Source organism: Passer domesticus, chromosome 20 (genome assembly GCF_036417665.1).
Source record: "Passer domesticus isolate bPasDom1 chromosome 20, bPasDom1.hap1, whole genome shotgun sequence".
NCBI classification, from domain to species: Eukaryota; Metazoa; Chordata; class Aves; order Passeriformes; family Passeridae; genus Passer; species Passer domesticus.
Window position 1 is genome coordinate 145990 of NC_087493.1, and position 19049 is coordinate 165038.

Below are 19049 nucleotides of genomic sequence, written 5' to 3' on the forward strand. Positions count from 1 at the left end.
CGGCTTCTGAGGGTGCTGATTAGATGAGGGTTTATTGGGGTCCCAGCCCCGGGAGTAACATGGTTTCAGAGGGAGAAGGGGGAAAGGGAAAGGGAGGGGAGAGAGCGCGAGCCTAGGGGAGAGATGGGCCATGAGAGAATCTGGTCTTCCTCACACAGCTTGAGGGAAATTCAAAGTGGGTGTGAAATAAGATTTGGGCCAACGGGATTGCAGATTGATGAGACTTTAGGGGAGGAACACAGCTTGGAATAAATCATATATTTTCAAGAGGTACATTTTCGAGATAGAGCATACTAATTGAATAAAATGCAACACCACAATAGATTAGTAAGATAGATGATAGATAGATAGATAGATAGATAGATAGATAGATAGATAGATAGATAGATAGATTGACAAGGAAGATAGAGATATATGAATGCACTTGCCTGTATCCCTTTATATAGAAAGGGATGGGGAAGTGACAGGTTATTCTTTTCCACACATGGGAAACAATCTTTTTCCCAGAAAAATCAGCCTCCTTCTTCAGTGACCACCAGGGTATCTGAAGACCCCACCAAGAAGGCCCTGTGATGCCAATGGCCTGTGCATCCAGCAATCCAAGAAAGTAAGGCCTGCCTCTTAATATTACAGTGGTGTTAAAGAGGTTTATTCTCGGTTTTTGGTACCAAGAGGAACAAACTGAAGCCAGTTACTGTAAAATGCCTGCACAAGCACCAGTGCACATCACAGCCAAAGAAAGGATGAAGCCAAGGTGTCCCACAACCATGGCCCAAGCGGCCAGAGATCCTCCTTCAACCCTGGCTGCATTGAAGCCCCACTGACTGCCAAGAAGAAAAGCGCCCTATTGAGAGCAAGCAAACTAATCCCTCTGCCAGGACACAAATTTAGAGGGAAAAAATTTAAAATCCCTACACCACCAGACACACTTCCCAGTGAGAAGGGTTGGAACACTCTGCCCCCCAGCACTTCCCCAGCAGGCAGGTTCACAAAGGTGCTGGGAGCTAAGCTGTGCCCTCCGAGGGAACAGAGCCAGCCTCCCTTCAGTGGGAGAAGGCGCGGCCTCAGCTGTAGCCCCGGGTGCCTGCGGTGGTCCAGGGCACGGCCATGGCTGTCAATGTGTTGGGCTGCAGCACAGGGCAGGCCGGAGCTCAGCAGCCTCAGCAGAGCCCAGGGCCGTGGCCCTTCCCTGCCGGGGCCTGAGCCTGGCCCGGCCCGGCCCGGCCTGAGCAGCCCGGACTGGCCCAGGGGATGGGCTGCGCCCGCCCGCTGTGCCCACAGGCTGGGCCCAAGGCGTTGCAAGAGGCTTTCTCCCAGCTTGGCAAAACCTCGGCCAAGTGTCCCTGTGCTGTGCTGAGAAGAGTAAAAAACCCCCTCAAATTTAACCCTGCTGCCCAACGCATGAGGGATCCCTGCACACCTTAGGAGAGGCCAACAATACTCCTTTGTGCCTCATGAGGGATCCCTGAACCCCTCAGCAGGGACACCAAAATATCCCTTTGTGCCTCTTCAGGTCCAGTCCCAGATGATCCCCCAGAAGGAAATGTGCCCTCAGCCCAGGGACACTCAGCATGGGCTCCGGTATCCCCTCAGGGCCCGGCTGCTGGGCACAGCAGCCCCTGCCTGGCTCCTGCCTGCCCACACCGTGGCCATCCATGGCTGCTCCTGGGCACGGAGCTCAGCCAGTGCTGGTGCCGGGTGGGCTTTGCTGGTGCTACCACCCGGACATAGCTGCGAAAACTCTAATTCTTTATTTAAACATAAAATGTGGGACAAGCCCTGCCCTGGAAGACAAGGGTTGCCCAGCTTCAGTCCTGGCCGGGGAACAGGACCAGGGAGCTCAGGGGCAGAGGGTCTCGTTGAGGAGGGGTGGGTTTTGGGACGGCCTCATGGCGGGGATGCAGCCATGGCAGGGCAGATAAGGGCTGAAGTGAAGAGGTGGGATAAAGTTTCAGGTTCTCATTGCCTCTGTTTTTAGGTGCGTCTTCTGAACATGCACAGGAGCACCTGTGAAGAGAGGAGGTGGCTGAGGCCCCAGCTGCCAGTGGCACACAGGGACCCTCGTGCACAGCAGGGCCCAGAGCTGGCAAGGCTCCCCAGCACAGCTGGAGCTGCTGGCACAGCTGGGCCCAGCTGGACAGCTGCCCCTCAAGGCCCCGGCCAGCAGGGACGGCTCTGGGCAGGGTCCCTGGCCAGGAGCAGGCCCCAGAGTGCCTCTGCCTTTCAAGGGCAATCTCGGCCCTGCTCATTCTCCTCCCCACCTCGCTCTGCCTCTGCCCTGTGCCCTGGGGCTGCTCTTGGCCAGGCAGCCAGTGGGAGCCAGCACTGGCTGCTGCCCCAGCGGGCACCCAGGACAAGGCCCAGCAATTGAGAGGCCAATGGAAGCACTGGGCAGCAGCAGAACCCTCAGCAGAGTTATTTGGACAACCATGGACTGGCCACAACTCCATCGCGGCCTCCCTGCGAATGTTTCGTGTCTGCATTAGATTTTCATAAGAAGCTGTTTCAGAGAAAGATGAAGAAAACACTCACCATTTTCTCTTCCAGTAAAAATGAATTTGGACCCAGCATAAGATGAAATTAACTCCCAAAAAAGCAGGCCTGCCATTAACCCTGCCCAGCAGCCTGCTCCCTTACAGAAGCCCCTTCCGAGGCCCTTCTGGGCATCAGGTAGACGTGTTGTGGTGCCGGCTGCATCTGTGGGAGCAATGGGGAGTGTGAGCCCGTGCTGTGCTGCACTGCAGAGCTGGCAGCATGGTGGGTACGGGCAGGACGTTCTCTGTTTCCCCCAGAGCTGGGGCCTGCAGGCACCTTGCCGGCCCTTGGCACAGGCTGTGCCAGCCAACAAAGCCCAGCAGGCCAGGAGGAGAGCCCGCGGGCAGCGCAGCTGCTTGGGCAGTGGCTGCTGCCAGGGACACAGGCCAAAGCCATCCCTGAGCAGCCACTGCCACCCCTGGCCCTCCCTGCCCCGTGACAGCTCCCCCAGCCCCAGGCAACAGACTGTCAAAAAGTCCACAGCCGGCAAAGAGATTGCCCCAGGAATTGTGTGCTGCTTTTCCTCCCTCCAGTTATAAATCCCTCAGACTGCTGTAAACGTCCACATGTGGTCTGATCAGCCCCTATGCTTTTCCAGTCTGCTCTCAGAAATTCTGAAACAAATCCACTAACAAATTCCAGGTTACATCAGTGAATTGTATGCTACAGTTTCCTTCATGTTTTTCCCAATACCAGGAAGTTTCTATATATAATAATGCCCTTGAGAATCTCTGATTCTTTTTAGGTTTTTGGTTTTTGTTTTTCTGGGGTTTTTTTGGTGTTTTTTTTTTTTTTTTTTAAATTGAGACAGATGAAACAACCTTATTGGTTTTAGTTTTGGCAGGTCTGTTTTTTTTCTCAGCATGATGGTTTACTTATTATCTACATTTAAGCTTCTTTTTATTTATGGGTTTTTTGTTCCCCAAGCAATTATTTTGACAGTCTTTTGTTCACTTCTTACTTAATGTTCTATAGATGAATAGTTTGGACTCTCTTTTTATAGGAATATAAAGATCTCAGAAAGCTCTATTTTTAATTTTGGTAACATTCTCTCTCCCCGCTCCTAGCTTTTACAATGATCGTTTTTGAAACATCACTGAGGATAGGTAGAGTTATTTGGGAAATAACCAATTGGCTTGACTTAACCTGGGTATTGGATTATTATTTTCAGTGCTATAAAACTACATTGCTTCAAGGTTCATACCACGGTCCTGATTTGTGGCTCACTGCATGGATGCCTGTCTGAATTAAAACAATGTTTGTGAGGCAGCTGAAGAGCTTAGACGTCAGAGATTAAAATTCCTGGGAGGAGGAGGTGGAAGAAGAAAGGATAAAATCCTGATTCAAAGGGTTTTTTCTCACTTCTAGTATGCCAGAAGTATGGTAGACTACACCTGTATTCAAATGTCTTTTACTTACAGAACAACTCTCTACAGTGCCAGACTCCAGGAGAAATGACTGAACACTTTGCCTCCCAATGCATCAGCTTTAATTCTAGTGAGAGGTAGGCCTTAATTACAGTCTGATTAGAGCAAATCAACAAAGCAGTCTTGCCATTGTGTGAATGGCAAGAGGAATTTGCTTGTGAACAGATGAATATGTCCCACACAGTAATGAACAAAATTTGCCTTGACTTGGATGAAAGTAGACAAGGAGCAATGCAGTATTTGGGTTTTATCCAGGGATAAATGTGGCAAGAAGCTGTAACAACTTACCTGTTTTACAGAACACAAGTACTGATATGGCCAATAATGCACCTACATGAAGGGATCTTCAGGACATTCCTATATTTCTTAACTGGAAATGGGCAGCAAAATGCTGGCATTTATCTGAACTGGAAGCCGTGTTCCTCTCCTGTTTCTCCTTGAGCACACTGTGTGTTATTTGCAGACTTCACTGCCCAGCCCATCAATCCTCTCGTGGCCAATTGCTAAATGGCACAAGTACCAAAATACAGGTGCCAGCATAATCAGCCCAGCACTAATGCAGCACTGCTTTGATGGTGCACAGGAGCACAGAATGGCTTGGGTTGGAAGGGACATTTAAAGGCCATCTAGTCCCAATGGCCTGCAGTGAGCAGGGACACCTTGAACTAGGTCAGGTTGCTCAGAGCAGGAGCTTGAATGTCTGCAGGGATGGATGTCCACCTCTCTGGGCAACCTGTGCCAGGATTTCAAAAGCAATAGTGTAAAATATGTGTTTCTTTCTTCTAGTCTGAATTGACCATCTTTTAGTTTAAAAGACCCTCGGTCTGGTCACAAAAGGCTCTACTCAAAATTCTGTCCCATTTCTTTACAAGCCCCCAGAAGGCCCTGAAAGGCAGCAATCAGGTCTCCCTGGAGTCTTCTCTCTTCCCGGCTGAACACTGCCAGCTCTCCCAGCCTGTCTCCAAAGCAGAAGGGCTCCAGCCCTCAGAGCATTTTGTCCCTCCTCTGGACTAGATCCAACAGGACCATGTCCTTCCTGTCTTGGGGACCCACAGCAGGATGCAGTACTCTGTCGTGGGAGAGACCAAGACACTACAAAGAAACACACTCCATTTTCAGAAGGCTTCAAACCCTGTTTTTATTCTAGCCTGCATGCTTTTTCTCCATTCTTACAAAGCTCTTATGTTTACACTTTATTCATTGGTCACGAGAGACAAGCAAAATGCTCATTGGAATAGGGAGTTGCAAGTTTCTCTTATTTATCTTTCTTTCTTGGTTTTCATGTCAAAAACATTGGTAGGAAATTCTTTCAGGGGTAAACATGGATCCTCTTATCAAACTTCTCGATGGCTCACAGAAATCACTTTAAAACCTCTTCCAGAGTACTCCCAGGAGGGTCTTACCTGAGCAGAGGTGGGGAATCACCTCCTTCAACCTGCTGAGCACTCTCCTTTGGATGCACATGGCTGCCTCATGTCCAGCCTCTCATCTAGCTGCAACAACAAGTCCTTCTCGGCAGGGCTGCTCTGCATCCCTTCATGTCCCAGCCAGTGAGATCAGCTGAGCTGGGACTGTGTCACAGCCCTTGGGCAGAGCAGCTGGGCAGGATGAGCTCCCTTCCGAAGAAGGCAGATCCAGCTCCAAAAACAATTCCACCCTGGCCATGAGGTCACAGAAGGCTCTGAGATCACAGAGGTCCCAGACCCCGTGGTTGCACAGCAGCACAAGGAGCCAGCAGTCAGTCCTTGAGCACAACTGTTGTGGCAGCAGCGGCGGTGGCAGCAGCGGTGCTGACGTTGGGACAGCGGTGTCAGGACAGCGGTGGCAGCAAGAGCTGTGGGACTGGTAGAGGGCAAGGCACCATGGCCCTTGCTCTGCGCCTCTTTCTCCTGCTGCTCCTGGCCGTGGCCCTGCCTGCCAGGGCTGCCCAGGCTGCTCCACTCCAAGTGTGGCGAGCAGGTGAGCCGGCAGCCTGGCTCCCCTTTCTCGGCACAGCATTCCCTGCTCCCTGGGAAGTGCTGGGGATGGTTTTGCCCAGGGCTTTTGGGAGGGTTTCCTCTGTGGGAGGGAGAGAGCCCCCATGGTCCGTGGGCTCCTCCAGCCACCCCTTCAGGGATGTTGCACAGGGCCTGCAAAGAGGGTGGAGATTGACCAGAGCCAGTCCAGAGATCCCCAGGCCCCTGTGCAGCTTTGGCCTTGTCCACTGACATCTGGCAGCCAAGGCCTTACCCGACCCCCTTGCAGTGCCCAGTTCTCTAAGGGAGAGGGGAATCCCAGCACACCATGGAAATGGGTCTGATCAGATCTGTGCTCCCCTCTAGATGAGCATGCTAGGAAGGCTTCTCCAGCAGCTTGGCTTAATGAAGATTTCCAGGGTCTTAACCCTCCAGCAGGTATGTTGTCAATGTTCCTAAAAGAATAATCATTGAGAACCTGGCAGGAAGCAGGTGACAGGAGCTTCTGTGGCTGTTGAATTACAGGTGTGTCTGCAGGAATGACTTTTCAGGCTCCTTTCCTGGTTGCTGCACACAAGCCCCGCTCCCATCGCAGGGGTGAGTAGTGTGTGCCTGCTGACCCCACAGGCTGAGCCCTGGTTCTGTGGGATCCATTCACCTGAAATGCAAATGCTTCTCTTAAGGTCCTCCAAGAGGGAGGAACAAACCTAGAGGAGACAGCAAGTCCCTGGAGGCATCCAAACAGATGGACAGGATCTGGAGTGACCTGGAGAGACAACGTGGTGGGTGCATTTCCCTCAGCCTTCCCCTGGGACTCAGCAGCCGGGGGCTTTGGCTGCACATCTGGACACGCCGTGCCCGGCACAGTGGGAAGGGATCCATGGCAGCCTCGCTGCCCCACAGCTGCTGCTGCTGCTGCTTTCATGCCCTGCAGGGCTGTTTCCCAGCCTGGCCTGGCTGCAGCTTCTACCCAGCCTCTGCAGAAAGGCATTTGGCATCAGCTGACAGGCAGCCCAAACTGCACCCGGGGCTGTGCCCACCCTGAGATCCCCTGCAATTTCCCAGTCTCTGAGCGCATCTGGAGGGGCTGCTCTTTGGAGGAGGGAGGGCCCTGGTCTTTCTCCTTAATCTTATCCATTACTTAGACAAGCATTGCCTCATGAGGATGCCGCCTTCCCATTGGGAAACAACCCCACCTGATTCAGCATTCCCTTCTCCTTTCTGCAGACATGGAAGGAGAGCCTGTGCTGAAGGCTGAGTTTCCCAGAGGAAGCAGTGGCTCCATGGCAGCCTCTGCCGCAGGAAGGAAGGCACTGCCAGGCACAGGCCCAGGAGGTAATTGCTGTGCCTCTGGGCCTGAGCCCTGCTGAGGCTTCAGCTGCCCTCTCTGCTGCTTGGCAGTGCAGGCACACAGCATTACCTGACCCCCTTGCAGTGCTCGGTTCCCTATACAAGGGGATCCGAGCCCAGCATGGAACAGTTCCCATCTGTGCTCCTTTCTAGACTGGGAACATGACTTCCATCACTGGGAAACGCTGTTAAAGCACAGTTTAAGGATGTTGGAGCTTGGTGAAGGTAGGTTTCCAGCAACTCTTTGTTAACAGAGCAATCATTGTCCAAGTGTAATCATTGTCCAGAGTAATATTCCTCTGTCATTTCCCTTAAGATCCTCCGAAGTTTGATGGATTCTGAAAATCCTGGCCTCCAAATTTGTACTATTGTACCCAACAGTGATCCCACAGGATTGCTGTCCGTGGAAGAAAGGAGCATTTAGCTGTCCATCTTCCTCCCGTGGGCAATGCCAGTGTGTTCTTCCATGTGCTCTGTGCAGCCAGGGAGAAGAGCAGAGAGGGAAGGGGACGGGCCCAGGGCTGTGCTCCGGGGCTGAGCCTTTGGCAGCTCCTTTGCCAGCCCCAGGGAGCCTGAGCTGCTCCTGCTGCCACTGCCAAGCCCTGGCCCTGCCCAGGGCTGGCTTTAGAGCTGCTGGCAGCTTCAGGGAGTCCTTTCTGCCCTGACTGCCCTGCAAGGGGCTCATTCCATCCCAGTGTGGGGCCACTGCAGGCACAAGGTCCCCCTGCCCCTGCTCCTGAGTTGGAGGCAGAGCTGAGGGAATGCCTTGGAGGGCACCAATCACCCAGGTGCCCTCAGTGCCACTTGGGCCTGAAGGAGGATCTTCTGCAGTGTAACAGGAGCTGTTCTGTCCTGCCTTTCTTTGCAGATTAACCTGATGATGAAGACGATCCTGATGACGAAGATAATACTTTTGATGAGGACGATCTGAATTCCCAACCTGTACCCATTACTGAGCCTCTGGGAGATGCTGAGGGTAGGTCAAGGCCTTGCCCCTGGGAGAGCTGCCAGCTCAGAGCCCAAAGTGGGGCCAGGGGGGAATCGCTGCAGGTGCCAGCACAGAACCATGCACGTGTGTGCCCTCGCCCTGCGCGATCCCCTCACCGCTCCTGCTGCTCAGTGGTGCCTGTGCAGATCAGCAGAGATGGCAGAAGCTTCTGTGGCTGTTGAGTTTCAGGTGTGTCTGCAGGGAGAACTTTCCCAGGTCCTTTGGTGGATGTTGCAAGCAAGCCCAGTTCCCATGGCAGGGGTGAGTAGTGTGTCCCTGCTGACCCCACAGGCTGAGCCCTGGTTCTGTGGGATCCATTCCTGGGAAACAGAAATATTTCTCTTAAGGTCCTCCAAGAAGGAAGAAGAATCCTATAGGAGCTCGTAAGTCCCTGGAGGATTCCAAACATCTGGAACAAAAACGAAGTGGTGTGGACAGCCAGCTTGGTGGGTGCATTTCCCTCAGCCTTCCCCTGGGACTCAGCAGCCAGGGACTTTGGCTGCACATGTGGACACGCCGTGCCTGGCACAGTGGGAAACCATCCATGCACCACAGGCCATGCACACACTAACATCCCCTGCAATTTCCCAGTCTCTGAGCACATCTGGAGGGGCCGGCCTTTGCAGGAAGGAGGGCCCTGGAGCAGCTTCAAAATCCTGGCCATTTTCCTTGTCCTTATCCATGTCTTTGACAAGTGTTACCTGAACAGAATGGCACAGCACAGAGGAATTATGGCGTGCAGGCTCAGGGGTTTGGGTACCGAGCAGGCCTGTGCCAAGGGGCAGCAAAGTGCCTGCAGGCCCCAGCTCTGGGAGAAACAGGGAGCGAGAACGTCCTGCCCGTATCCACCATGCTGCCAGCTCAGCAGTGCAGCACAGCATGGGCTCATGCTCCCCATCGCTCCCACAGATGCAGCCGAGACCTCAACACATTCTGACAACACTTGGAAAAGCATGAGAAGAGTTTTCTGCTGGGGAACACCTTGTTTAATTAAGTTGATGGCCATTGTGGCTGGTGCAGCACTGTGCCTGCTTTTGTGCTCTGCTGGAATCTGGTATTGCTGGAAGACAAAACGGTGAGTGTTTTGCGATTCTCTGCCTCAAACAGCTTCCTTTAAAGGCTGCTCATACTCAGGGAACCTTCCCAGAGACTCTGAAGTGGAGCTGTGGCCAGTCCATGGTTGTCCAGATATCTCTGCTGAGGGTTCTGCTGCTGCCCAGTGCTTCCATTGGCCTCTCAATTGCTGGGCCTTGTCCTGGGTGCCCGCTGGGGCAGCAGCCAGTGCTGGCTCCCACTGGCTGCCTGGCCAAGAGCAGCCCCAGGGCACAGGGCAGAGGCAGAGCGAGGTGGGGAGGAGAATGAGCAGGGCCGAGATTGCCCTTGAAAGGCAGAGGCACTCTGGGGCCTGCTCCTGGCCAGGGACCCTGCCCAGAGCCGTCCCTGCTGGCCGGGGCCTTGAGGGGCAGCTGTCCAGCTGGGCCCAGCTGTGCCAGCAGCTCCAGCTGTGCTGGGGAGCCTTGCCAGCTCTGGGCCCTGCTGTGCACGAGGGTCCCTGTGTGCCACTGGCAGCTGGGGCCTCAGCCACCTCCTCTCTTCACAGGTGCTCCTGTGCATGTTCAGAAGACGCACCTAAAAACAGAGGCAATGAGAACCTGAAACTTTATCCCACCTCTTCACTTCAGCCCTTATCTGCCCTGCCATGGCTGCATCCCCGCCATGAGGCCGTCCCAAAACCCACCCCTCCTCAACGAGACCCTCTGCCCCTGAGCTCCCTGGTCCTGTTCCCCGGCCAGGACTGAAGCTGGGCAACCCTTGTCTTCCAGGGCAGGGCTTGTCCCACATTTTATGTTTAAATAAAGAATTAGAGTTTTCGCAGCTATGTCCGGGTGGTAGCACCAGCAAAGCCCACCCGGCACCAGCACTGGCTGAGCTCCGTGCCCAGGAGCAGCCATGGATGGCCACGGTGTGGGCAGGCAGGAGCCAGGCAGGGGCTGCTGTGCCCAGCAGCCGGGCCCTGAGGGGATACCGGAGCCCATGCTGAGTGTCCCTGGGCTGAGGGCACATTTCCTTCTGGGGGATCATCTGGGACTGGACCTGAAGAGGCACAAAGGGATATTTTGGTGTCCCTGCTGAGGGGTTCAGGGATCCCTCATGAGGCACAAAGGAGTATTGTTGGCCTCTCCTAAGGTGTGCAGGGATCCCTCATGCGTTGGGCAGCAGGGTTAAATTTGAGGGGGTTTTTTACTCTTCTCAGCACAGCACAGGGACACTTGGCCGAGGTTTTGCCAAGCTGGGAGAAAGCCTCTTGCAACGCCTTGGGCCCAGCCTGTGGGCACAGCGGGCGGGCGCAGCCCATCCCCTGGGCCAGTCCGGGCTGCTCAGGCCGGGCCGGGCCGGGCCAGGCTCAGGCCCCGGCAGGGAAGGGCCACGGCCCTGGGCTCTGCTGAGGCTGCTGAGCTCCGGCCTGCCCTGTGCTGCAGCCCAACACATTGACAGCCATGGCCGTGCCCTGGACCACCGCAGGCACCCGGGGCTACAGCTGAGGCCGCGCCTTCTCCCACTGAAGGGAGGCTGGCTCTGTTCCCTCGGAGGGCACAGCTTAGCTCCCAGCACCTTTGTGAACCTGCCTGCTGGGGAAGTGCTGGGGGGCAGAGTGTTCCAACCCTTCTCACTGGGAAGTGTGTCTGGTGGTGTAGGGATTTTAAATTTTTTCCCTCTAAATTTGTGTCCTGGCAGAGGGATTAGTTTGCTTGCTCTCAATAGGGCGCTTTTCTTCTTGGCAGTCAGTGGGGCTTCAATGCAGCCAGGGTTGAAGGAGGATCTCTGGCCGCTTGGGCCATGGTTGTGGGACACCTTGGCTTCATCCTTTCTTTGGCTGTGATGTGCACTGGTGCTTGTGCAGGCATTTTACAGTAACTGGCTTCAGTTTGTTCCTCTTGGTACCAAAAACCGAGAATAAACCTCTTTAACACCACTGTAATATTAAGAGGCAGGCCTTACTTTCTTGGATTGCTGGATGCACAGGCCATTGGCATCACAGGGCCTTCTTGGTGGGGTCTTCAGATACCCTGGTGGTCACTGAAGAAGGAGGCTGATTTTTCTGGGAAAAAGATTGTTTCCCATGTGTGGAAAAGAATAACCTGTCACTTCCCCATCCCTTTCTATATAAAGGGATACAGGCAAGTGCATTCATATATCTCTATCTTCCTTGTCAATCTATCTATCTATCTATCTATCTATCTATCTATCTATCTATCTATCATCTATCTTACTAATCTATTGTGGTGTTGCATTTTATTCAATTAGTATGCTCTATCTCGAAAATGTACCTCTTGAAAATATATGATTTATTCCAAGCTGTGTTCCTCCCCTAAAGTCTCATCAATCTGCAATCCCGTTGGCCCAAATCTTATTTCACACCCACTTTGAATTTCCCTCAAGCTGTGTGAGGAAGACCAGATTCTCTCATGGCCCATCTCTCCCCTAGGCTCGCGCTCTCTCCCCTCCCTTTCCCTTTCCCCCTTCTCCCTCTGAAACCATGTTACTCCCGGGGCTGGGACCCCAATAAACCCTCATCTAATCAGCACCCTCAGAAGCCGTGTGGAGTCTCCTTGCGTGCCTGCTGCTGCCAGCGAACTCACAGCCCAGGGGTCCCTCCGGGGACTCCCTGGGGAGCTCCCCTCAAAGGAACTGCTACAATCTATGAAATATTTCTATGCATGATATTTTGTTTATTTGGAAATTATGACATCTCTTGAGAGCTGGAAAAGAATACCATCCATCTTTGATATATCAAAGCTTGGGTGGAGGAGCAGACATGATCTGTGATTTCCTTCTTGCTAGACATATCCTGGATTATTTAGATTGACTTTGAACCAAAATCCTGCAAAGCTGGAAAATGACTGCTGGCCACAACTCTGATATCCTTAAAAGCCCTTTTTTAATTTTAATTTTTTTCATCTATGGTGGCTGATAAATACCTTTCTTCCTTAATCTATGTGCTGGCAATATTGGAGGTAGAAAATAACATAACACTGCATATTTTAGATACTTGATAGTTTTCTTGTGAAATTTTATGGCAGTATCTCCTGCCTCAAAACTAAAGCAGCAGGTCAGCTACTGAGCACAACTTACTACATAGCTGCAGCTCATGTTTCTACATGGAAGTGGCTTTTTGTTCTTCTGCATGGGTATGAAACACTACCAATTCAAAGGCTACTTACAGAGCAAAGAGCCTTGTTTAGTATAGCCTGGACTTTGGGAAGGTGGTAGCTGTTAGATCAATACCCAGCAAACTACCTAAATTATTTTTCGCGACTACTCTTTCGTGATTTTGGCCTGGCTTCTTTAGGAGATTCAATTTTCAACTAGAAATGGCACAGTGGAGCCAGTGCTGCCTCAAGACAGGTGGAGCTGGGACAAATGGCTCATTGATTTTGATCTCAACAAAAAGCCACCTGAGCTCCTCATGACAACAACCCCACAGACTGGAAATGGATCCATTAAAACTAACTCATCACAACTTGAAGCTCTGACACATGCAGCTTGTTCAGTACTGCCATGGAAGAAGGGAGTTTGAAGACAAAGAGGTTTAGGAAGGAGATCCATGTACAACAAAAGTGTTTGTATTTTAGCAAATGAAGTATCTTAGATGTAAAACTTCATCCGTACTGCACTCTTATCCCTCCATTTACCCAAATTCTCTGTCTTAATTCCATTGTCAGTAGGAAAATATGACAGGGAAGTGTACATCCTCCTTTACTTCTTGAGCTGGGCAGCTTGTAATCTCGTCTTCTTCCACAAATAGGAGCAGAGAAACGGGAATCATGTCATGAAACCATACTTGGGAAAGTTTGCCCTGTGTTTGTTTTTGCCCTGAAGCAACTGAGATTCCCTGGAATATTGACAAGCCATAAAGGATGGATTTATTGGGGTTGCTAGAATCTTTCATATTTTACGACTTTTCTGCTGCACAAGAGCCTGGCACTTGCAGAACTCTTGCCCCATGCACTTCTCCAGTGCTTCTTGCAGAGATGCTTTGGGAAGCACTCAGGAAAAGTACCATGTTCATGTGCGGGTTATGGAGCCCACAGGACAGGGAAATGTCTTTGCAGTGGGCACTGCCTTTTATTCCAAGGTGTAGAAGGATTCTTGGCTGAACAAGGCCGTGATATTCCCCTGTGGGAATTGGAGAGCCCTGGCCTGCAGATTACAGAGTTACTCTGAAAACCATGTACCGTGCTCGAACAGGAACAAGATAGACCATGTACTGTCCTCAAAAAAATAAACAAGGAAGAATGAGCATTGTGTCAGGATGAAACCAAATGCGCCAAGCTCATTGTGGGAACTGTAAATTTGGCACACCTTAGCTAAAGATGCTTATAGTGTGACAACCAATCAGTAATTAAGATGTATGTGTGAATATAGCTACTTAACCAATCAGCATTAAGCACCAGTGGTGTGAGACAGTGTATAGAGAAGGACAAATATGCCAATGTTGCTTAATAAAGGAGGACGACGTGTAGCCACATTGGCTGTGAGTGTTGTTACTCGGCCGACTCTCTGTGGGACCCTCCTCACCAAGGAATTGGCATTGCTGTGGGCACTGGCTGTTATTCCAACACCTGTGTCATTTGTTCTACTGAAATCCTTGTGAGAAAGGTTGTTCTTCGCCATTGAGATTTTTAGGTGACATTTCTCAAACAGCCCAAAGTTTTCCATCTCTCAGGTTTCTGATGCTGGTTTTTCCTTTCCAGTCTGTTGTTGGCCAAGGAAGATGCTGCTTAGATTCTGCAGGCCCCCATACATGGATACTGTTATAGGTAAAAATCGATCCAGCCAATTTAATAAAAAAAATATAAATTTATTCACAACCGATATGCAGTCCTGACAGCCATCAATCAAGGACAGCACCGACCCCGGGATGGAAGCTGGGTGAACACAGATCCGCCTTCTATCGCACCCAATCCCCCCTGTTCACCAATACCGCTTGACAGAGTCCGTTCTTATACTCTTTTTCTAGCCCGTGGCAGAGTCCCTTTGTCTTTCCTCAGGGTTCTTCATATTCATGATGTCTCTATTCTCCGTCCTGTGCTGGACAGAACCTTGTCCGGGAACTGATGTGTATCCACTCTTCGGGTACTGGAATCCCGTATGCAGATGTATGTCCTTGATGGTCCCCTCTGTCTAAGCTGAACATCTCCATGGGCCACCATCGCTGGGCCTCCTCCTGTTCACACCAGTGAGAACGACAATCTCCTGTGCCAGCTGGGTTCACTTCCTATGTTAATGACACTCCTCCTACCCAACTGCCAGCTGCGGTTTCCTCAGCCTGTGAAGCAATGCCCTCTTCCCTTGCTACTGTGATTTCAAGGTTTGATATTTTATTCTTTTATATATATATTTGTGTTCTATCAGTACGAATTACCATAATATACATAACAGGAACCAAGCTGAAAGTTCTCCAGTGCTCCACAGCAGCCCAGTTATCCATAGGAGGGCCAAGAGCAGCTCCAGAAGCTCCAAGGGATTCTAACAGATGAATTTCTGTCCCTCAGGAAAGCAGGGCTGTGTCTGAAGTGAAGGGTCTGACCCTGCACCCACATTTGCATGGCAGCAGCTGTCCCACTCTTTATGGAAGGCACATAACATGTGCCACTCTTAATTCAGCACTGGCTTAGTCAGTCTTATAAAGCTCTTTTAAAAAAAACAGACTGGTCAAAAAATTATTTGTATTTTAGTTGGTTGGGTGTAGGGTGTAGCCCTTCCCCCTTCGGTACTGCCGGCGGCACTGGCCGCAGCAGCCGGGAACCAGAGGCCAGTCGCAGTCGCTGCAGTTGGGGTGTTTTCGGCTTTTTTTTTTTCCTTGGTCTTTGCTTTGGTGCTCAGAGATCATGATGTAAAAGAGATTTTCTGTTCAACTTGCCTGTGAGTGTGCAGGGTGCAAGAAAAGAAGATCAGTGTTTCACCATCTGGTTAATGAGCTCTAAAAGCAATTGTGCTGTCCCTAATCAGGGGGTGGGGGCACTGCTAACAGCCTGGATTGTCCCCACCTGTGTTCCCCTCCTTACCAAAGTGCTGTGTAGATCCAGAGCCTTGTACCTTGGCCTGATGGTGCAAAAATCCCTCCAACATCCCTCAGATTGCAAAAATAAAGGCTTCTTGCTCATTAATGTGAAAAGCTGTATTGGTGGCCTGCAGCTAATGTTCTTTTGTTGCCTGGACCCCAGGCAGTGCTCACATCTAAATGACTGACCAGCCCCAAGCTGCTCTTAAGACTGATTTGGTCAAAGGCACTGAAGCTCTGTTGAGTGCAAATTCTCCAGGAAAACACGCACAGGAACTTGGATAATGTTGGTGGCAAAAGCATATTACAGAATGGTACCAATTCCAGCCTTTATTTTGCCTTCTTTTGCTGCCATGCATCAAACTGTGTCAGACTCATCAATGAACTGGTTCTTCCAGGATGGGGCGTGCAAGAATGATCCCTCAGCTCATGTGTAGACCTGGTGTGCACCAGGCCAGAGACGTGACTGTCATCCATAGCCAGCCCCTGTCTGCCAAGAGAACAGGGAGCTGCAGCTCTGAGGAACTCGGGGGTTAGGCAGCAAACAGCCCAAATGCCTAGTCTATATCAGTTACTTGTCAGGAGGATTTACTGTGGAGAGATTTTTATCTTGCTGCCCAGAGCTGGAAAAAAAGAACCCTGGCAGTTGGCTTTAGCTGTGAAGAGACTGTCTTCAACAGGTTCCAGCTCTGCTGCTTGTCTGAATTAAAAGCAGAGCAAAACTCTGCTGTTGGTCACATCAAACCAACATAAGTTTCAGGAGTTTGTGAAAGACATAAGAGCGTCAACATTATTTTATTTTATTATACTTACAGTCTTCTAATTCAGCCATGGGATAATTAGGCCATCACTGACTATATCAAATAACTGGAAAAAGCACTGGAAAAGAAGTTCTTTTACAACTAAGTTTTAAAAACTAATGAATGAATTTCATAAAGAAAACCATGTAGTAAGAATACAGTAATTTAAACTTCTCAAAGCTCTTTGATAATGGAGCCCTGAACCCCAGTCATGTGCAGTGCAGCCTCAGCTCTCCCTTTGAGGCCAGAGAACTGCCAAGGCTCAGGGCTGGGATGAGCCTTTGTCCAAAAGCGGCTCCAAGACTGATTGGGAATCAATCCAGAGCAGGGCTCACACAAAGAGCAAAGTCTCAAGGCCAAAGCCGAACCTTCATCTCGTTGGATTTGTTTTAACACTGATCTGGAGCAAATTTTGCTTCACTGCAACACCACTGTTACCATGAAATTTTACACAAGCTACTAAAAAAGCACTGTCCTGTTCTGTCGTGAGCTGTGCTGACCAAATGATGTACAGAAGTTTCTCTGCCTCTGCCCTGTGCTTTTGGCCAGGCAGCCTCAGTGGGAGCTGATGTTAAAGGAAAGGGCACATGAGTGAGCTCTTGGCACATGGACCTCAATTATTTTGTCAGGAAATGCACACAGAGCATTTGCCTCCAGCATGCTGTAGAATCTTCAAACTGTCATTCACCAGCTTTCTGATATAAGCAATGTCACGATCCCAATGCAGAAGGGAGCACAGACCAGACCCATTTCCATGGTGTGCTGGGATCCCCCTGTGTCTTGGGAAACTGGGCACTGCAAGGGGGTTGGGTAAGGCCTTGGCTGCCAGATGTCAGTGGACAAGGTCAAAGCTGCACAGGGGCCTGGGGAGCTCTGGGTAAGCTCTTGTCACTCTCCACCCTCTTTGCAGACCCTGTGCAACATCCCTGGAGTGGTGGCTGGAGCAGCCCCAGGCCCGTGGGGGCTCTCTCTCTCCCACAGAGGAAACCCTCCCCAAAGCCCTGGGTAAAACCATCCCCAGCACTTCCCGGGGAGCAGGGAGCGCTGCGGGAGGCCAGAGTAGCTTCCCCAGGCAGGTGCTGTCGGGGTGCCTGCAGCACCAAAAGCGTCTCCGCTTCGGGCAGCCTTGACAACTGCCCCAGCCCAGCAGACGCCTGAGCCCGGATGGAGTAATGACAGCCTCACCAGACAGACGAGGGCACTCTTGGCTTGGCAGATCCAGCAGGGTTTGTTTAGGGAAGATCCAGGGCTCCAGGTGGGGTGAGGGTGAGGAGAACAAACAGGAGCACAACCTCTGCTGAAGGGAACCAGGGGCCAAGAGCGAGCAGCAGGGGATGGGCCAGGGTACATCACTGGGGGAAGGTAGGAGGGGTCAGGGTACAAATCATCAATGGGGAAGGGAGTCAGGGGAGGAGTTGAAATGGGGTGACTGGGGGTCCACCAGAGGGGGAGCAGAGTGGGGGTGGTTTCCCAGGGAAAGCCAGCGGGGGGAGAGGGGGCACAGAACTCTCTAGAACAGGGAACAAACAGCCGTTGAGTGACAACAGCACATTAACGACCAGAGACTCCTGGGGATTTGTGCCAGTCTCTCACTCTAACTAAACAGCACTGTCCTCCCAGGGCATTCCAGCCCCATCATTCCCATGACTGTCACCCAAAGAGCACTGTCCCAGGAAAGGGCAGCCAGGCTGCCGGCTCACCTGCTCGCCGCGCTTGCAGCGGAGCAGCCTGGGCAGCCCTGGCAGGCAGGGCCACGGCCAGGAGGAGCAGGAGGAAGAGGTGCAGAGCAAGGGCCATGGTGCCTTGCCCTCTGCCAGTCCCACAGCTCTTGCTGCCACTGCTGTCCCAACGTCAGCACCGCTTTTTAAGGACGGAGGGACTGGACATTGTGATGCTGTAGAACCACAGGGCTCTGTGACCCCAGAGCCTGCTGTGACCCCAGAGCCTGCTGTGACCTCACAATCCTGCTGTGACCTCACAATCCTCCTGTCACTTCATGGCCTGGGTGGAGATGGATCTCCTGGCTGGACTTTTCCTTTCTGGGGAGGGAGCTTGTCCTGCCTGGCAGTTGTGTCCAAGGGCTGGGCCAGTCCTCCCAATCAAGCTCACTGCTCTGTGTTCTGCACACTGGCCCAGGAGATAACATCCAAGGATTTCTGAGCTCCTCAGGCACTGTCAGCCACAGCCCACGATGCTGAGGAGTGAGTGATCTCTGGCTGGAGATGAGTGCCACATTCCCTCCTGTCAGCAGCTTCCCAGCTGGAAGTTTGGCACCTTGGGAGGACCCTGGCTCACACAGCCCTTTTATTTCATAGGAAAGGGTGAAGCCTTTACTTCACCATTTGCTCTTCATGTGCAATGGAAGGCTCTGCTTCCTCTTGTGGTCCTCAAAGGACACAGTCAGTCAATAACACAGCGGGGGAAACCATCCGAGCTCTTCAATGCTTTGAAATGGCAAAGGAAACCTTGAGGAGCACACGGTGGGTCTGTGCTGCCTGACCAAGCCAGAGGCCTTCCATGATGGAGTGGCTGCCTCAGTGCACAAGGGAAGAGCTACAGATGCCACCACTCTGCACTTCTGTAATGCCCTGGACACATCAGCCCTGCCCAGCATCCTTGTCCCACGTCTGGTGAGCTGTGGATCTGATGGAGGCACAGTTTGGAGAATGAGGCATTGCCTGGCTGGCCACATCCACAGGGTTGTGGACAATGGCTCAGAGGCCCGATGGATGTCAGTGACCAGTGGTGTCCCTCAGGGCGACAGCAAAACCATCCCTGGACACTGGGAACTCAATGTCCTGATGGTGCTGCTGGACAAGAAAGCTGGAGGTGCCTCCCAAACAGAACTGTTCTCATTCCCCAAGTCTTTCAGCCTTGCTCAATGAATAAGCAGCTTTAAAAAAAAAAAATCTCTTTTTTTATCCTTCT

The 19049-nt window shown here is 51.7% G+C and overlaps 2 long non-coding RNA genes across 2 annotated transcripts; both read left to right on the top strand.

Annotated features, from left to right (window-relative positions):
• The first annotated feature begins 5857 nt into the window (after positions 1-5857).
• Positions 5858-6702, top strand: LOC135284180 (uncharacterized). Its single transcript, XR_010349644.1, has 4 exons — positions 5858-5921; positions 6284-6355; positions 6443-6514; positions 6601-6702. It is a non-coding gene; the product is annotated as an uncharacterized LOC135284180 (long non-coding RNA).
• Positions 6703-8130: 1428 nt separating this feature from the next.
• Positions 8131-8707, top strand: LOC135284233 (uncharacterized). The gene is made up of 3 exons (XR_010349674.1): positions 8131-8243; positions 8445-8516; positions 8603-8707. It is a non-coding gene; the product is annotated as an uncharacterized LOC135284233 (long non-coding RNA).
• The last annotated feature ends 10342 nt before the right edge of the window (positions 8708-19049 follow it).